Source organism: Cydia amplana, chromosome 15 (assembly GCF_948474715.1).
Source record: "Cydia amplana chromosome 15, ilCydAmpl1.1, whole genome shotgun sequence".
Taxonomy (NCBI): domain Eukaryota; kingdom Metazoa; phylum Arthropoda; class Insecta; order Lepidoptera; family Tortricidae; genus Cydia; species Cydia amplana.
This window is the reverse complement of record NC_086083.1, coordinates 14,397,677-14,417,955: the sequence shown is the minus strand read 5'-3', so window position 1 is coordinate 14,417,955 and position 20,279 is coordinate 14,397,677. Positions and strand designations below refer to the sequence as shown.

Here is a 20,279-nt window from a genome sequence, read left to right as displayed (position 1 = left end):
AACCTGGTATGACACGACCTGGACCTTTTCTTTTATTTGGTTCAAATAATTTTTCCTCGGTCTTCCTCTTCTCTTTCCCTCTATGTTTCCTTCTATGATGTTCTTAAGAAACAGGTCCTGATATTAAAGAACATGTCGTGTCTTAGCAGATTTCCAATTAGTACACCTCTTCTATTTTATATTGTCTTTATTATATTTATTTTCTCTTTAATCCTATCGAGAACCCTACGTAACATTAACCCGTGCGAAGCCGGGGCGGGTCGCTAGTGTAGTATAAATTGTCTGTGGTAATATCAGCTCTATAGATGAAGTTAATAGGTGGTACGCAACCAGTGGTTATTGTACTGCGACAACGGCAAAGCAAACAGGACACGTGACGTCACACGACAAGCCCCGAGCGGCATTCACACTTTAAACAACGATTTTGTTTTGATACTTTATAATTTTATATAGTCCAGTACTATAACTATGGTCTGCCCTAGTAGCACGGTCGCATTTTTATCGTTTATCACCATGCCAGTCACGTTCTAACAAGTATGTAAGTGCGAAAGTGACGGGTATAGTGATAGTCGATAAAAATGGAACCGTGCTGAGCCCGCTGGTCAACATTTCGAATGTTCGGGACGAAGCATGCTGCTGAGGGGCTACCACGAAAACCGAATTTCGCAAATTGCGGGGATCTTTCTCTTTTACTCCAATGAAGGCGTAATTAGAGTGACAGAAAAATGCCCGCAATTTGCGAAATTCGGTTTTTGCGGTAGCCCCTCTGATTTGAATTTGTAGTCACCGGACGAAGCCTGCGTTCTTCGTCTGGAGTCTTCTTAAATTAATTAACTTAACTTTAACTTTGTACTTAACTTTGTACTTTGTACTTGTACTTAACTTAAACTTGTATACTGTATACTAAATTTAAGTTAACTATGGTCTACAAGTTCAATACGTCAATCAAGTAGGTATCCATGTACTTGTATTGCTTTTGGTTTTGTCTGACTTTTTTCTTCCATGTATACAAATATTAAAATTTTATAAGGTTCTTGTAATAATGCTTTTAAACACAACAACAGTTTAAATTCGATTAATGCTTTTATTAATTTAAATAATATTGATTTTAAAAGAAACATTAGCTTAGGTACATAATTATTTATTTTACGTTTTACTTTATTAAATCAAAATTAGAAACGTGCAGTCCGAATTCTGCGAGGTATCAGAACTTAGTGGTTTACATAACTGCAGGTAGTGCAGGTATGAAAGCATCGATAGTGAGTAGGGTTGTTAACTCGATTTTTTTATACGTAATTGTGCAAATTAATGTCACACTATTCACTGTCACAATTCCATCTTCACCACTTAGATGGTTGGCAGTCCTCAACTGTGCGTTTCTCCAAAAAAAATTGATATATTCATTTCATTTCATTTATTTGTTGTAAATCATGTTTTTTCTGCGTTGTTGATAATTTTAAAAAACGTTTACGTTTGTGTATGGAAGCCTACGGAGGATATTTTAAAGACAATACGTTTCGTTTCAGTTAAAAGACTAGTTTTCATTTTTATAAGATTTTATAATAGACGTGTATCAAGGAAAACATTCTTAAATAAATTGTTACGTATTTTTGGGCTCTAGTTATTTAGTTACAATACGGACATTTTACAGCTAATTTCGCAATGTGGTATTATAACATAACCATACGACTTTCTATGTCCGTATTCTACAATTACCCTGTCACCATAAACCATTCTTGCATCTAAGTAATACATAAACATGTAAATAATACATGCACATGTCCATGCGCTTGCTCAATCGAAACTCTCACCTTATGGACATTTTGCATACATTTTCCGCAGAAGCAGTCGCATTACTTCTCCAGCACTGCTACTGTTATGGTAGGGTGACCATAATTTAGGGATTTACAAGGAATAAACAATTTAAATGCGTTTTAATGACATAGGATGGATCAACTGATTTAGTTTCCTGTAAAGTATTTGTGTAACACCAGCAAATAGTTTTTAAGTAATAGGTAAGGTCAATGTGGCCAGTTCCGTCATAGGGACTATTCCGTCTACTAGCGTTTTTCTCGAACAATCAACAAAATTGATAATTTCATCGACAAAGCAGCGATTGCTTTTAGCTTCAGCAATCAAAAGCAGATGGCTTTTGAAGTGACAACTTCTTTCGGCGCTGGGCACTTTTTGAGGTGGGGAAAAAATGTTAAATTCGAGACAGCGTAAGGCGATCACGTGACCGTAAGAGGCGTAAGGCGATCACGTGACCGTAAGCCCCGTAAGGTGGCCACTCATAATTTAAATGGCATTTAAATTAATAAAGAAAAACTCAATGTTATTTGACATTTATGTTGCGGACTCCTTTTCAAGACTCTTTACCTATGTTCAAATAATTAGACGTTGTCATGGCAGTATGTAAATAAACATGTCAATGACAAAGTGTGATCTTATTTAAGAAATGAGGATGATAATAATATATAATAAATGAATAGAATATACCTCCGCTAAACGTATGTATCGTGTTACCCGGCGTCGGTAACATAGTGAGATGAGTTTTCACTTCTATCGGCACTCCCGGAGTGCAACCGTTGTTGCTTGTTTTCCTACTTCTTTCTTGATGAGTGACGCACGATTTTTACTTAATTTCGCATTTAGCGTGAGCGATATTCAAATATAAGATCAAAACCGTAACGAATTGACAAATCGGAATGGGTATCTTGGCAAGTTGGCATACAATGTCACATAATGACATATTTAAACACAAATAAGCCTGTCCCACTAAAACCCCACAAATGGCGATCCTAGTTGTCATAACGATGGCTATCGCTCGTTGTCTCCATGTTTGCTGGTGCTGTTAACTTTGTTTATTGTTATGTTTCCTCATGTTTATGTTGGCAGCGCGATTTGCGTTTACGCATCTTTGGAGCTTATTATAGTTAGTGTGAAGATTCATTGATTCTATTAGATGTGTAAAGTCTAACCCCCTTATTTATAAAACATTACATGCCTTAATTAGTTAATTAGGGTTCCGTACCCAAAGGGTAAAAACGGGACCCTATTACTAAGACTCCGCTGTCCGTCCGTCCGTCCGTCCGTCCGTCTGTCACCAGGCTGTATCTCACGAACCGTGATAGCTAGACAGTTAAAATTTTCACAGATGATGTATTTCTGTTGCCGCTATAACAATAAATACTAAAAACAGAATAAAATAAAGATTTAAGTGGGGCTCCCATACAACAAACGTGATTTTTGACCGAAGTTAAGCAACGTCGGGCGGGGTCAGTACTTGGATGGGTGACCGTTTTTTTGCTTGTTTTGCTCTATTTTTTGTTGTGCGGAACCCTCCGTGCGCGAGTCCGACTCGCACTTGGCCGGTTTTTTTTAATCCCTTTCTCACAAATATATAGGTCAAAATGATAAATAAAGATTAATACCTAATTAAGGCTTGACGTAGTGTGAGTATACATATCGCCATGAACTAGGTAACTTATACTTCTAGCGTCAAATGTTGGTCGCTATGACAATTTTATTTTTATATGGAATAGCTGTCATGTAAAATGTTTGTAAACATTTAGAATTTATTTAGAAATATAACTTTTGTTACTTTGTATGGCTCTATAAACGTAGCTCTATTTAATCATAGGTCGTTAACGCCACTCAGTACAGTTCCGCAAGTGGTTAACATCACTCTGTAGAGTTCCGCAAGTTGTCGCTCATAGTGGTTAGCCGGTTGAGCTGGTAAACAGTAGCTGTTGTTATTATTACATGCCACATACCTGCGACAGAGCTTACGAAAACAGAAAGTGCTCTTGCGCAGCGTACCTACTACCTACGTAGGCGAACAACACGCGAAGCGATGCGGCGCGGGGTGAATCAATCCTTTGATGCTTATTAGAAGTGTCCTACGTGGGCGATCTCGTTGCGAACGCGAACGCCGTGGGTCCGCCGCGCCGCGCCGCTTCGTTTCGCGTTCGCGAGTTGTTCGCTTACGTAAAACGCAGCGTTAGGGAACTATTCGATTTATTTTATAAAATATTTTAATTTGGGGTTTTGAGTAGTCACACATAGTATTCTTGGAGATCCAAAAGCTGTGACATTTTATTTTAGCGAAAAAGCAAAAAACTGCCAAATAGATCTCACTTCTTTTAATAGCGAAACCCTTAATGAACTTGGCTATCTTTTAAATTAATTTTTTGGTGGTATATGATTTTATTTTTCTTAAAAAGATGGATTTTCGTAGGTAAATACTGTACATACAGGCTGTGCGGAAAGAGAAGAGTCTTGGGATGTATGGAGCACAATACATTCCACGACTCTTCTCTTTCCGCAAAGACTCAAAAAAGGAAAGGCCGCAAAGGAATTTCAACGCCATTTTGCGATATATTAGGTATAATATATCGCAAAATGGCGTTGAAATTCCTTCATTCCTATTCCTATCAATATTGTCTCACTAAAGAAACAGATTGAACACAGATATTACAAGTATTACATGTATAACTCAAAAATATGGACGTAGGTATTTACCTTTCTGTAAACGAGAATTCCATAAAATCAATCTGTCCTGCAAAGTGCACCCTCTGCACTGTTCTGCGGCCACACATACGGGTGCGTTGACTCCTTTTAATAGTAGATTGCCACAGCCGGGCTTACATGGACGCTTTTTGCGTGTGACACTTTCTTACTTATAGGAAAACGCTATAAAAGCAACATTTACGTAAACGCGTTAGGGCGCTTGCATACTTAATAAATGGTTTTTATGTAGCCAGCTTCAAGAATCAGGTTATGCTTCCTTGATCAAAGATGACTCACGTTAGACCGCGCCGTGTCCGGGCCGGAGCTTCCGGTGTTTCGTTTTCTATGGAAAGCACCACGTGATCACCTGTCATCTGTCATAGAAAAGTAAGCGCCGGAAGCTCCGGCCCGGTCGGCCCGGTATAACGTGAGCCATTCTTTAAGCTAATGTTTTTTATCTTTATGAAACCCCTTTCAACACTGTAAAATTCATTTCTGTTTGTTCGCCGTAAAGCTACAATTTTGGAACCAAGGCAAATAAAATTATCTTAACTGTTTTTCTTTTTCATAGCTGGACCATTTTATTTTTAAGTAAGGTCGCGTGTACACGGTGCCGCCTCCGCGCCGCCGCCGCACCTTCGCGCTATGTACACGAGACGCGTAAAACCCGCGGCGGCGGCGCGGCGGCGGGCTATACGAGTCTCGTGTACATAGCGCGAAAGTGCGGCGGCGGCGCGGTGGCGGCGCGGCGGCGGGCTTTACGCGTCTCGTGTACATAGCGCGAAGGTGCGGCGGCGGCGCGGCGGCGGCGCGGAGGCGGCACCGTGTACACGAGTCCGTGCGGCGGCGGCACGGCGGCGGCGCGGAGGCGGCACCGTGTACACGCGCCCTAAAGTTACGTAAACTACCCTTTTTTTTTAGGAATTTTATATAATTTTTTACTACCTATACTTTACGAAACTATACTTATTTAAACTAAATAATTGAACATGCCAGTGTAAGCCTAGCTTGTCAGGAAAAGATTGGCACATCGAGCTACCGCTCCGAGCCGTATTGCCTAATAACCCTCATCATGTATGTATTAACCATACTGCGGGGGTAACTGGACTGACTAATAATTGGCGATGATTAGATGGCCGTTAGAAAGCGGGATTGTTTTAGTGATGGTGCTTTGTATTCCAATTTTTAACTGTAGATATACTAAGGTGGTTATTTGGAAATTAGTTGGATGCTTAAGATGTGAATGAGTTACTAAAATTGTCACTGCCGAAACTAGTAAAACATTTGCTTTTTGCAAATAATGTAGGTTATAAGATCATCATACTAATAGCAACGACATATGTAACTCCGTATAAGACGAATAAAGTCTGAGGAAGAAACGTGCCTCGGAAATCAAGAAAAAACATTCTCGGATAGATGGCGCACACACCTTTGGCCTATACTCGGCTTGATGGCGTTGACGGCACCGTTTCATATTTAACAATTTTAACACATACCTAGGTATCAATGAAAGAACATGGGTCGAAATAATATAAAAATAATAAAATCATTTATCCATCCACGTGATAGTTTTGTATATTTTTATTTTGAGTTTTAATCGGGTGTCGATAGATGGCAGTAAATTTACGGTGACTACAAAATTTACTATGGTAGGACCTATCTAACTATCTCTTTGCTAATAGTAAGTATCTGTTAACAAATTGACATTTGTCTTAAAGATTGCCTTGAATTGCAAAAAAAGATTTAAAGTTATGTCTGCAGCTAATTTTATGGTTTATAAAAAACTAGCGACCCGCCCCGGCTTCGCACGGGTTAACAAATTATACATAAACCTTCCTCTTGAATCACTCTATTTATTAAAAAAAACCGCATCAAAATCCGTTGCGTAGTTTTAAAGCATACAGACAGACAAACAGACAGCGGGAAGCGACTTTGTTTTATACTATGTAGTGATAGTGATACATAAAAAACTTTACAGATTAAGTAAGCAAACACTAAAAGCATAGATAAATATTGTTCCTACCGTCCGGGTCCTCGTTCTATCTTGCCAAGTGATTGATGACCGGTGAACGAATGGCTGAACGAATGGTTGACCGAATGGAATCGATTTAGTGAGCAATGGCTCGCATTAGCATATGTATGGGACGAGAAATGAGATCTTTACGGGTAAACCTTACCATTTGCATGGTTAATGCGATTTTATAAAAAACGGTGGGTTGTGTGCATTTACTAGTAGGTGAGGTTGAGTATGGTATATAGGCGGATAACTGCTTAACTGCTGCTTACGGTATATACTAAAAGCTACCGCTATTTAGCAGTTTTTTCTTCTATTTATAAATATACTAACGACCCGCCCCAGCTTCGCACGGGTTAACAAATTATACATTAACCTTCCTCTTGAATCATTCTATCTATTAAAAAAACCGCATCAAAATCCCTTGCGTAGTTTTAAAGATCTAAACATACATAGGGACAGGCAGACAGCGGGAAGCGACTTTGTTTTATACTATGTATACATATAAACCAAGATATTAGAGTTAGGTTGATTATTGACCATAATGACCTAATTATTGATCATAATTACGAGCTTTTGGACTATAACTACTTTTGATGTGTTCCATTGTTCTCAGAATTACTTCAGTAAAATCACTTTGTTTATGTTAAAATTCTTAGAAATAATTGTATTAATGACTATCCTATGTAAATATTTGCTACACTATCGCAATGGGCAACTGTCATGATAGCTGTACTCGGTTATTATAAATAAATAAGTAGTTGGGTTTCAACAACAATTCAAGTGAGTGAAACAACGGTTTCACTCACTTGAATTTTTAGTCGCTATTGACGACATGTTTCGGGCCCTTCGGGGGTCCATCCTCAGGCTCGAGTGCTCGCGGCGACTGCAACTCGTGCACTGATCGCGAAACAAAACTCACGAAAACGAAAAGAAAGTTACGAAAGAAAAGAAAAAGAAAAAAACCGGCCAAGTGCGAGTCGGACTCGCGCACGGAGGGTTCCGCACCATCATCATCTGTGAAAATTTCAACTGTCTAGCTATCACGGTTCGTGAGATACAGCCTGGTGACAGACAGACGGACGGACGGACGGACGGACGGACGGACGGACAGCGGAGTCTTAGTAATAGGGTCCCGTTTTTACCCTTTGGGTACGGAACCCTAAAAAGAAGAAATAAAGAAAGAAAGAAAGAAAGAAAGAAAGAAAGTCTCACGAAAGTTTAATATCGAAGTAGTTGGGTGGACTTACAGTAGGTACTTTATTTGTTTAATAAAAGACGCAATCTCCATTCAAACAGATTGCACATTGTAATGTACATTAGCCCTTTCGAGGTTAAAGCCTAGGTCCAAGAACAAACACTAGGCCACACAAATCGAAGGCAATCTATACTGATTGCCGGACGCACGTGACCGTCCGTCCGTTGTTCTATTATACTAATATACTATATTGTTCAACTGTATGTTTGTACGCGACTGAATTACGCACGAATCGATCGGAAGACAGGATATGGGGGATCAGCACAGGACTATAACCGCGAAAATCTTTGTTATCTGTCACTCTAGTTACGCCTTCATTGGAGTAAAAGAGAAAGATCCCCGCAATTAGCGAATTTCGGTTTTCGCGGTAGCCCCTCTGGCTCTACCGCGAAAAACGAGTACCGAAATTTCTTTATTGCTTCTCTGTCACTCGAATATGCAAGAGCGATAGAGAGGCAGATAACGATATTTCGATTTTCGAGGTAAAAAGTCCTCAGAATTAATATTAAGTTTCACAGGAATTTTGTCACTTTTATGGACAGTTTCAGATGTGCTGTACAGTACTAAAATATGTTCGCCAGTTTTTCTGCTTATACAACACAACCGAGGCTTACACACACGATTACACATATCAAAGTTTAATATCAATCGGCCCGATTCGAACCTTATAAGAAGTCACAGCGGTACCGATCTGTCAGTGTCAAAAGTGACATTTCTTCAACCAAAAAAACGTCACTTTTAACACTGACAGATCGGTATCGTACCGCTGTGACTTCCATCGGGCCGAATATATTATGTGATAGTGTTACACAATGGGGTTGGCAACTGTCAAAGGTTTGCATAGATAGCGCCATCATAGCTTGCCCCATTTTCTATAACATTTGGCTTAATCGGCTGGCATCCAGGGCATTAAAAAAACAAAAATTTGACACAATTCTAGGGATTGACAAGGCAAGCTATGATGGCGCCATCTGCTAAATACTTCGACCGGCCAACCCTATTGTTAGCTTATTTGAAGGCATGTCCACTCTAACCTGAAAGTTAACCATAGACATTACCGCGGCTCCCGCGCTACGGGCTGCGCCCGCGCCGACAATTGTTCTATTTCCTGCAGATACTGCTATTATGGAGGGTTTGTTTTGTGAAACAAATGATTTTGTTTACATATAAAAAGATATATAATAGATTGATAAATATTGTACGAGAAAGGTAGTATACGATTGATGAAATACAGATTAGTGCTGTTGTTAAATATACCTACTTAAATGTGAAGAACAGAGGCCAATTTTTGAATGTCGAGCGCTCGATTAAGTGGCCCACTGATTAACAGTCCGCCGGACGGTATCGGCCTGTCAGTTGTTCGGAACTGTCAATTTTTTGGTCTAACTGACAGGCCGATACCGACCGGCGGACTGTTAATCAGTGGGCCACTTTACACGTGGCTTCCTTCAACATATCTCCACTACAATAGTTCGTTTTTTTTTTAATTAGAAAAAGACTACGCGATCTTGACGTGTCTTTTAATTGAAAAACGCTTTTTAAAAATCAGTAACTATTACTTATGAAAACAAAATTATGTAAATAATCGTATATGATTCATAATTCTTAGGTACATATTTATTTGACGTGACTTATTTTTCAAAAATGTTTCTCAATAAAAAGACGTCAAGATTGTTTACCTTTTTTCTAATGCTAACAAAAACGAACTACTTACCTATAAGCATTTAAACACTAATAGAATTGAAAACGAGTGTTCAATATACCACTAGATGCCTACTTTCTATTATTTTAAAAATATCAATTGGCCGTTTTCTACAGTTTACGACCGCTCGAAATTTAAAAATCGACCTCCAGTAGGTACCTGCTGGTTCCAAGAGAAGATTTATACAATCTAAACTCTTAGCTTATTTAATAGTATATGATAAATGTTGTGCTTCCATATCTATTAGAAAATAGCTACTTCACTCCAATTAGGTAAGCTACCACCTCTTAACATCATAAAACACCGTTACGAAACACCATAAAGTATTATAATCAACAGACTAAATTAAACAAATTAGCCATCCCGTGTTTCGGCACAATTTATAACGTATGGTAATACGGAGTTTCCCACACTGGGGTATAGGAAGCCCATAAATACTTAGATAGTACTATAATATACTTAACTCTAAAGTCTAATGTTATGTTAATAGTGATGAAGTGAGGATGGCGTTATGCAACAGAAAAGCTCCGCATCTAATTATATGCTTTAAAAAAATATTCTTACAAAATAGTGTTGCACAAAAATTACTTCACACTACATATGTACCTATAGGTTAATTACTCGTACAGTTGACGTCAAAGATATGTTTACATTTTGCGCCTTATTACAAAGGAGTAGGGTGCAAAAGTGTAAACATATTTTTGGTGTCGACTGTACATCTTCAAATAAGGATCTCACGTAAAATACTTAATCTAAAAACTACTCAAACATTTGGGTAAAAATAATTGATGTAATCACGTACTTTAAAAAAAACTACGTTTTTTTTGACAGCTTAGAATGAAAATGTTTAATCAGTCGGTTAAATTCCGATGAAAGTTGGTTAACAAAACAAGTATAGACATTTAGTGGTACCGAGGTAAATTTATTTATTTCTGTTATATGTCATAAATTCGGTAACTTCCTTTGATATTAGTTGTACTTATCGAACAAAATATTGTATTGAATAAAAAAGTCATGAGAATATTTTGGTTCATGGCTGCATAATGCATTCCTCCATTAGCATAACATAGGCATCGACAGTTCGATCGAAAGGTAGCAAAGAATGTTTGATTTGCGAAGAAATCTTTTATTATATACTACATATTTATGATAACAGTTTGAAAATATTTATGAGGTCACTCTCTGTGAGAACTTACGGTGCGTGAGTTGACAGAGATATATTAATTTTGGTTATTAGGGGAAATGGTAATTTTGTTTGCTTAATTTCAAGATAGAATACCAATTTACTTACCATTCACGTTACATAATGTACCTAATGTACCCGGATCTACAAAACCTGCACTACTTTACATAAAGCTTTCAAACTTTAATCTTGTAATAATTATTGTAGTTGCGTAAGAGTCGCTTATCGGTCGAGCATAGACAGAGAATATCATATTGTCTTGTTCTTTTGCTAGTATTCCAACCCCAAAAAGAAGGATAGGTATAGTTTTTTATTCCACTTTTACTAACAAAATTGTTCTCTACAGGGTGCTTCCTGTAACAGGAGCAATAAATTAAACTGTAGGCTGTACTCCTAAAACTGACCAACATTTGTTCAGCAACTTTTGTTTTGTTATGTTTAAAGCGTGACAAGCAACGTCAAACACACAGATGTCAGCGTACATTGAAGGCAATATTTATTTTGTATGAAAAAGAGGAAGTCTAAAGAATTCATTATTTTTAAAAGTTGCTGAACCAATGTTGGTCAGTTTGAGGAGTACAGCCTTCAGTTTAATTTATTGCTCCTGTTACAGGAAGCATCCTGTATATATGACTGTCAGTCTTGCAATTTAACAATAAGTATGGATAAAGTTTTCAACTGTATACGTCGATTAAGTGCTGGTGATTTCGATAAAAGGAGTGGCTTCCAAACTAGAGGTCGTTGGTTCAAATCCCGACTCGTACCAATAAGTTGATTATAGTGTGTCAAAGGACTGTCTTATTTCAAACATACATAGAGAGAATCATACTATCTTTGTCTTACACTAGTACTAGCACCCAAAAGAAAATGACGAGTCTAGTTTTTTTTTGTTCTTATTTATTTTATTTTATTTTATTTACTGACAAATTACTATAGAACTAATACAAAATACTTACCATTTGATACCGTTTAGAATTGTTATACCGTATTGAAAGTCCGTTAATCTCACAAGTTCCATGGACTCTCTAATGCAATCAAAAGTACACTTTACTACCCTATATAGACCTTTACAAACCGTCCGATTTCATTGCTTTATTCCATTTGATTGTATTCTGTTCGCATAATCCTAATACAGCCAGTACCAGAAGTTTCTAAGCGGACGAGGTGTTCAAAATTATCTTGACACGCTCTTATTCTCTTAACAATAAAGTCCTGTCAAGATCATTTTGAACACCTGGCCTGCTTAGCAACTTCTGCTGCTGACTGCACTATTAGTAGAGTAGCGCTTTTCACCAGTTTTATAGTTACAACACGCTTACAAACTTATTTTATAATCCCGAAAACCTACAAAGCGACAACCAAAGCCTTATTTCCACAGTTTTAAAGTCTAAAATTGAATGGCAAATGCGGTTGAGAAATGCAAAAAGATTTATATTCTTAACACCTTTGTCGATGGAGTCGATATTTCGATTGAATCGAATGGTAATCGTACTTTCGATTGTGATGGATACGAAGAATCGCATTGAGCTGACAGCTTTTATGTATTTACAAAGCTTAAGAGGAAAAGGCCCGTCGTCGTGTTACCACTTCTCTAGGGATTGCTCCCGGTACTGAGTTTGTATGGCGAGAACCGGGAATTCCCGGGAATTCCCGGTTCTCGCCATACCAACAGTACCGGGAGCAATTCCGTACACTTCTCCATACAAACGAAGTCCTCATTTTCGTCTCTGGCTATTAACATTATAGAAAATATTTTGATGTAAATTACGTACCTCGAATTGTTATGTTTAGTTAGTTTTTTAATAGTTGCGGTCGTCCACAATCGTTTTAATACTTCGGTCTTACTTCAGATAAAGTATTACGAAAGTAACGCTGAATATTTTTAGTATAAATAAGCAATACATATATTTTCTGCTATCTACTTTCAAAATAAAATTACAATAATAATGCAAGTACGTTTTCTTTGTGGTGGAATCCATTTAAACGTTTTGGCACTTTTTTTAACATAGCGTAGGTATATGTATAGGTAACTATACGTTTCAACGTGTTATCTATTAAAAACTTCATTGCGTCTGGTTGACGTAACTGGTGACCGAAGAGCTGGCGGCTACCTCGCACAACGTATCAGCATTGCGATACAGCGAGGAAATGTCGCCAGCATCCTTGGTACAATGCCTCAAGGGCCTATTTTAGATTTAAGCTAGTTTTTAATTTCTTTTAGTAATACACTGTATATATCTTGTTTGTAAATAAATGATTTTTTCATTCAAAAAAAAAAAAAAAAAAAATTAAAAACTTCCGAGATAATAAATATTAAGTATGTAGTATTCTATCGAAATTTCGGTTCCGGCAGGTTTCAGCATTAAAAATCATGGTCCGGCCGAAATTTCGGTTTCGGTCCTAACTAGCACAAAACCGAACCTTCGGTTTCGGTATCGACAAAAAATCAGGTAACTGGTGACAAAATAATCTAAATTTATTTTTAGCGTCGGGCAACAAGACATGGCTGTCATTAGAACGTTATTAAATTCTCCTCCAAATCCCTAAAATACAGTATATCAAACAATATTAAAAAACGAAAACCTCAATACAAATTCCACATCGCTGTAGCCCTACTATTTGTTCTCGTTTCTTGTTACCATATCGCACGGGTATCGACAAATTATGCGGGGGGATTCTTTCGGCCGAGATAATGTATTCGATTCCGGGCCGCGAGATGGCATCGTTCACGCGAGCTTCGAATGTTAGCGGACGGTGGGGGTACTATTGGAACTCGGACAGAAGTCGATTTCCAATAGTCGAAGTCGAGCTTTTCTATTCATTGTGGTTATTGAAATAAGACGCAATAGTCAATTCAATTTTAAAAAGACACTTGGTGCCAAGCCTCGCACATTCAGCACACCAAAAGGGAGGAGAGGTAGGCACTTAGTATGTGAAAGCGACCGGTACTATATTCCAGAAAGCAAGTTGGAATTTGATTCCAAACGGTGGTTTCCTATTTTATTTTATTTAAAAAAGCGATTTACTACATATCAGAAAGTTCCCAACAAATAGGGATCTCATATTACTTAGACAAAATAATACTAAGACGCGTAAAGTAGGCGATATTCGTTTAATGGTTACTGAATTCTCAACCGGTTAAACCTGGAGTTACCATGGTTACCAGTACAATTTGACACTGGGTTAACGGGTTAACCCCGGGTTAGTGAATGGTGCAAGTGGCCCTAAGTGTTCCTTTGTCTAAACTCTAAGCTAATCGATTCCATTAGTACCACAGTGGATAGAATTCGATATTCCTGCCGATTATATCGGCACGCGCGGAATATTTTGTCGCGTCGCGGTGGACGGGACGTGTCAACGCGCGATAAAATACCCAATTGCTCTTCTTCACGCCGAATTCTGCCATTTCTCATTTAATTGGATGAAATATTTGGCGAGAGAGTGCGCGAATGTGTTTGTCGGGTGTTTAACCTACTTAATGGTCGATTTCGTTGGTCATATATCTGTTGGTACAGTCGAGTTCAGAAACATCTTTACAAGCCAACTGAATTGTTTCGAGAGTGTGAAATTCTATAAGTATTACTTAGTACCTACCTACAAGTAAATTTACATATTAACCTATGTTAGTATGTATTTACATATCCGCCTTTTTAATTATTTCCTGCGCTCAATTTTATTAGTTTATCAATGACTGTGTTGACAGCTAGATGGGTAAGATTTAAGTTAAATAATAGGATTGGCAACTGTCAAAGGTTTTTATAGATGGCACCAGCATAGGTTTTATACCTGTCTCTAGTATTGTTCTATGAGATTTGTTTTAAAAAAGCCATAAATAAAAACAAAAATAATTTAAAACTATTCGTAGTATTTACAAGTGGACCTATGCTGGCGCCATTTATAGGTATAAAATACTTCGATCGGCTAACCTCATTTGATCATGACAATTCATCTAGAGGGGTCGTATCTCGTCGCATAATAATTGATTGTCATAATGTAATGTTACGCATAAAACTCATTTCGCATAATTGTTATTGTGCTGAAACTATTAACATTTCTGAAAAAATATAAAAAAATCTAACCTAACCTACCCTGTTCTACACCACCTATGCAAAATATTTTCGTAAATAATTTATGTTTCAGCTGGAGAAAAAATATGCGAAAAGAGTTTTATGCGTAACATTACATTATGACAATCAATTATTATGCGACGATATACGACCCCTCTAGATATAAATAAACACAACACAATGAAAGAGATAAGTTCACATTGAACTAATACAGACTTACAAAAGACTGACTCAATGTGACAGCCGTAGAATGGCCTATCAATCCCTCAGAATCAATTAAAATAGCATTCTATACTATTAATGGAAATGCCGCGTCATTATATTAAGGTCTACATTGTAATCGAAATAAATTACATTTAAACCAACTAGTCAATTAAACTCTCATTCAATTTAATGTCGATATCGATAAACTGGGCGACATTTGAACCCCTTTCTAAACCCTTAAATGAAATAACTTTTTACGAAGTTACAAATTCATAGCTTAAAATAAGGAACATTTATTGCAAAAACTTAAATATAAATACAAACTAAAAATATGTATTTATTGGTGGCAATCTTCTATACACTTTGACATAAATTTAGAATGAGATTTTCATATAAATAAATATAAAGACAGTATGAGTTTCACAGTAAACTCAAATTAGGCTGTTGTGGATACTAGACGACGAAAACATCCATAACTCTATCAGGAACATTCTTGATGAACACACAAATACCCTTACCGGGATTCGAACCCGGGACCTCCTACTTCTTAGCGAAGATCACTACCGATTAGGCCAGGAGGCCGTTAACTAGCATTTTCGAAATACATCATCATCATCATCTCAGCCGAAAGACTTCCATAGCTGGACAAAGGCCTCCCCCAAGGATCTCCACAACGAACGGTCATTCGCTGCCCTCAACCAGTTTTCCGAGACTTTCGAAATACATATACCTAATAAAAAACATCGTTTTTAGTGCTCCGTACCTCAAAAGGAAAAAACGGAACTCTTATAGGATCACTCGTGCGTCGGTCTTGTCTGTCCGACCATTCCCCCACTTTATCTCCGAAAATACTGGGTCTAAAATTTTGAAAGATGACTGGAAAACCTATTAGAAATATGCAGTCAAGCGTGAGTCCGATATATACGGAACCCTTAGAACGCGAGTCCGACTCGCATTTGGCCGGTTTTTTTAATTTAAAGAACCCATAAAGCGAACTAGAAGCGGGAAAGCTAGTGCACTATAAAACGAAGCACATAAAATGGAATGGCCGTAGATCGGCTCGCACAAACGCTTCCACCGGAAGCCAGATAATATTTTAATTGGCGTGAAAACTCAATAATTGAAGATAAAAATCAGCGGCGGAGACCAATTACTGCGGCCGTGTGGCACTATGCATCCGAGCGATGGACGCGTGGAAGGGATGGGGTTAGGTAACCAAAGTATCGATAGAATGAAGAACGTAGGGCCACTTGCACCATCCCACTAATCCTGGGTTAACCCGTTAACCAAGTGTCAAATCGTACTGGTAACCATGGTAACTCCAGGTTTAACCGGTTAATCCCGGGTTAGTGGGACGGTGAAAGCGGCGCTTAGAAAAATTTACCTTTGTCTTTCAGATGGAATGAAGAACTTAGAAAAATTACCTTTGACTTACAGATGGAACAGTGGACGTTCGTAGTTCGTACCGAAAGGTTATTGGCTTCATCCATTTACAAGGAAGCTACAGCGCAAGGTTTATCGTGCAAAGTGCAAAAAAAGCACATTCAAAACGATCGCCCGATATCTCACATGAAGTGTCGAAAGTCTTTAAATAAATAATCCGCGAAGCGCTTTGTAATTTTTTTTCGTCTATACAATATAATTTGAATAAGAACTGAAAAGATATACAATTCTATTTAAAAAACATTAGAAGGTGGCAGATATTTTAGTCGAATTATTATAAGTTTTCGCTATGATTATACTTAGTGAATGTCCTAACTCCAAAGTGTCAAAATATAATGTATACCTATCCATAGATTTATGAATTTCACTGAATGTATATCACAATGCACTTACTCGATCGACGATCACAACCTTCCTACCTCAGCTGTCTTTTGATTATATTATATTTTATTCATTTGATTTTTTTTACATCTTCTAACAACCTTAATAGTTTTATCGACCTTTTCCCATCCCTAGAAATGAGGCAGTGCGGTTTTTCAGCGGGCACGGCTCTAACAACTCATTAGGAGGCGGCCGTCAGCTTTGAATTTGTGCCAACCCTGCCCAAGGGGTTAATTGTCTCTCATTTTCTTTTTTAATAGGGTTGAACTAAGGTGTCGAATAAATTTAATTTGTGTACGTTTAGTGTAAGTACTTAGAATTGTCGTAAGATGAAAATGTCTAAACGGGTGATGAAATCAAAATGATGGGAATACTTATTTTTTACTGAGAGGATAAGACTGTGTGTTGTGTGCATATAATTATGAACACCTTGCCCGCGTAGCTCGGCTTCAACAGAAGAGCTTTACGCACCGCAAAAATTGAAGTTCGTAAATTTCGAGCATCTTCTCTGTCACTCTAATTACGCCTTAATTGGAGTAAAAGAGGAAGATACGCTCTAATGCCCTTTAACTTAAGCGATATTAAGACAACGGTTAATTCTTTAAAGACAAACAATGTTTCATTCAATCGGATTATACACGGGTGCTTAAACAATATTTTGACAGATTTCATACGAGCCGAAGCCTGTCAATAGTGGCACGTGTCTCGACGCGGCTTAACACTTGTTATCTTTAAAACAGTAAACGCTTACACAATGAATTAAAAATATATTGAGTGACAGAATGCTGGATAAAAAGAAAGAATACTGGGCTAAAGAGTCCGTTGGATGTAAACTACGTTGGTTCCGTGACATCAAACAATATTGCTTTTTTGAAATAATCATTTATTTACAAACAAGATATATGTATACAGTGGTATTACTAAAAGAAATTAAAAACGAGCTTAAATCTAAAATAGGCCCTTGAGGCATTGTACCAAGGATGCTGGCGACATTTCCTCGCTGTGTCGCAATGCTGATACGTTGTGCGAGGTAGCCGCCAGCTCTTCGGTCACCAGTTAATATAATATATTGCTTTTTAGGGTTCCGTAGCCAAATGGCAAAAAACGGAACCCTTATAGATTCGTCATGTCTGTCTGTCTGTCTGTCTGTCTGTCTGTCTGTCCGTCTGTCTGTCCGTCCGTATGTCACAGCCACTTTTCTCCGAAACTATACGAACTATACTGTTGAAACTTGGTAAGTAGATGTATTCTGTGAACCGCATTAAGATTTTCACACAAAAATAGAAAAAAAACAATAAATTTTTGGGGTTCCCCATACTTCGAACTGAAACTCAAAATTTTTTTTTTCATCAAACCCATACGTGTGGGGTATCTATGGATAGGTCTTCAAAAATGATATTAAGGTTTCTAATATCATTTTTTTCTAAACTGAATAGTTTGCGCGAGAGACTTCCAAAGTGGTAAAATGTGTCCCCCCCCCCCCCCCCTGTAACTTCTAAAATAAGAGAATGATAAAACTAAAAAAATATATAATGTACATTACCATGTAAACTTCCACCGAAAATTGGTTTGAACGAGATCTAGTAGGTAGTTTTTTTTTAATACGTCATAAATCGCCTAAATACGGAACCCTTCATGGGCGAGTCCGACTCGCACTTGGCCGCTTTTTTAATTATTTTTTAGATCAGCGTACTTCGCTGCGAGAATTCAGGTAAGTAGTCGACAAAATCACATTTTACATACCTAGTACGTAATATGATTACTCATCACGGTCCGAAAAACTTAAGTAAAATTATCGCGGAACAAACTATGACAAAATTAAAATCGTTGAAATGCACGAATATAATGCCACTTGCTGACAGGTGTTTTCCAAGTTAATTGCAAGAACTTCGCTTCGCTTGCTCGTGAGACATCTCCTACGATTATTACAATTGAAGTAAGTACAGGTAATGGTCTAATATATTTTCCAAATTTTGTAGATCTTCACTAAGAAAATATTTCTTGAAATTCAACCCCTAAAGTGGGTTAAAATACTTTTTTTAGTGACTTTTATGCGATTGAAGCTGCCAGCGCAGGCTAATATTACATATAACTAGTGTCCGACCGAAACATGTTTTTTTGCCGAAACCGAAACCGAAACCGAATGTTCGGCATTGGCTCTAGTTTCGGCCGAAACCGAAACCGAAACCGAAACTTTTGTAGACTTGTTAAAATCGTTGAAAAATGTCATAAAACCGCTTTTACACACATATTATGGGGCTGTCAACACCCAATGTCCTTGAAATTGATGTTACTTAAGCAGTTCTTTATGAAAATTACTAGAGTTAGACCAAGATAATTTTGCAACGATTTTGATAAGTTGATAACACACGCAGTGCAAGTGTTATTTTAAACGTCAAAACTTTTATGAAATTATGACGTATAAATAACATTTGCACTAGTTGCACTGCGTATGCTATCAAAATCATTGCAGAATTTTCTTGGTCTAACTCTATTCATTCACCAGTCAAGTTAACATGTAGACACAGGGTCAACCAAAAACGCGAGCGCAGCGAGCGCGAAATTTTTTGTTAACAATATCCCAAGGCCGGGTACCGATTTTCACCTGGGCCGAAAAGTCCGAAGTGCCCCATTGAGGCGAACTTTCATGCGAAGTCAAAGCCGTGCTTAAGGCTTCAGGATAAGTAGTTGAGCACAGACTCCAACCAATGTCCATTGTATTCAAAAGCGAGACCGCAGGCCGAGCATGGCGCAGCGAGGCCAAAGGCTAAGCTGAAGTAGAGGACATGTGGAACACAAACCAATGGTAAATTGAGGTAAAAAGTGAGGCTAGTTTTCTTATTATTATCTTGCCCAGGGCCCAGTAACATGCGACAGTGCTATCTCATTCACTTATAGGTATTGACAGCCTCTTAAGACTGCGTCAACCGTCCAGTGGCGCCCTCATTAGTGGAATTGTGTTTTATAATAAACCAATTAATGTCTGTACCTAATATACATGAATCAGTATATGTAGGTATTAATATTGTTGTCCTACTTATTCCCCAACTTTTGGTCTTTGTCCGAAGTACCATTTCGTAAGTTTCGGCCCGGCCGAAAGGTTTTCGGCATATTTTCGATGCCTGGGAGGAGTCACGAGATGCTTTAGGTATCTTCTGTGATTTGTCTAAGGCCTTCGACTGCGTTTGTCATGAAACATTAATCAGGAAACTTCATTATTATGGAGTTAGAGGATCGGCACTGAATTTACTTAAGTCCTACTTAAATGGTAGAATACAAAGGGTCGATGTGAGTGGACAGCGATCACCGGGGTCATTGGTCTCTATGGGTGTACCGCAGGGGTCAATATTGGGGCCTTTCCTGTTCCTTATCTACATAAATGACTTGCCATTCCTTGTAAAGACCCACCATGATATAGTGTTGTTTGCAGACGACACCTCACTTATTTTCAAAGTCAAACGACAGCAACAAGCTTACAATGATGTAAACGATGCTATTTCAAAAGTAGTAAATTG

At 37.9% G+C, this 20,279-nt stretch overlaps 1 long non-coding RNA gene across 1 annotated transcript in view; it reads left to right on the top strand.

Annotated features, from left to right (window-relative positions):
- The window catches only part of LOC134654637 (uncharacterized), a 333,016-nt gene extending 313,156 nt beyond the window's left edge, over positions 1-19,860 (top strand). The window contains exon 3 of the long non-coding RNA XR_010097354.1: positions 19,663-19,860. This is a non-coding gene — a long non-coding RNA (uncharacterized LOC134654637). The remainder of the gene's footprint in view (positions 1-19,662) is intronic.
- Positions 19,861-20,279: the final 419 nt, after the last annotated feature.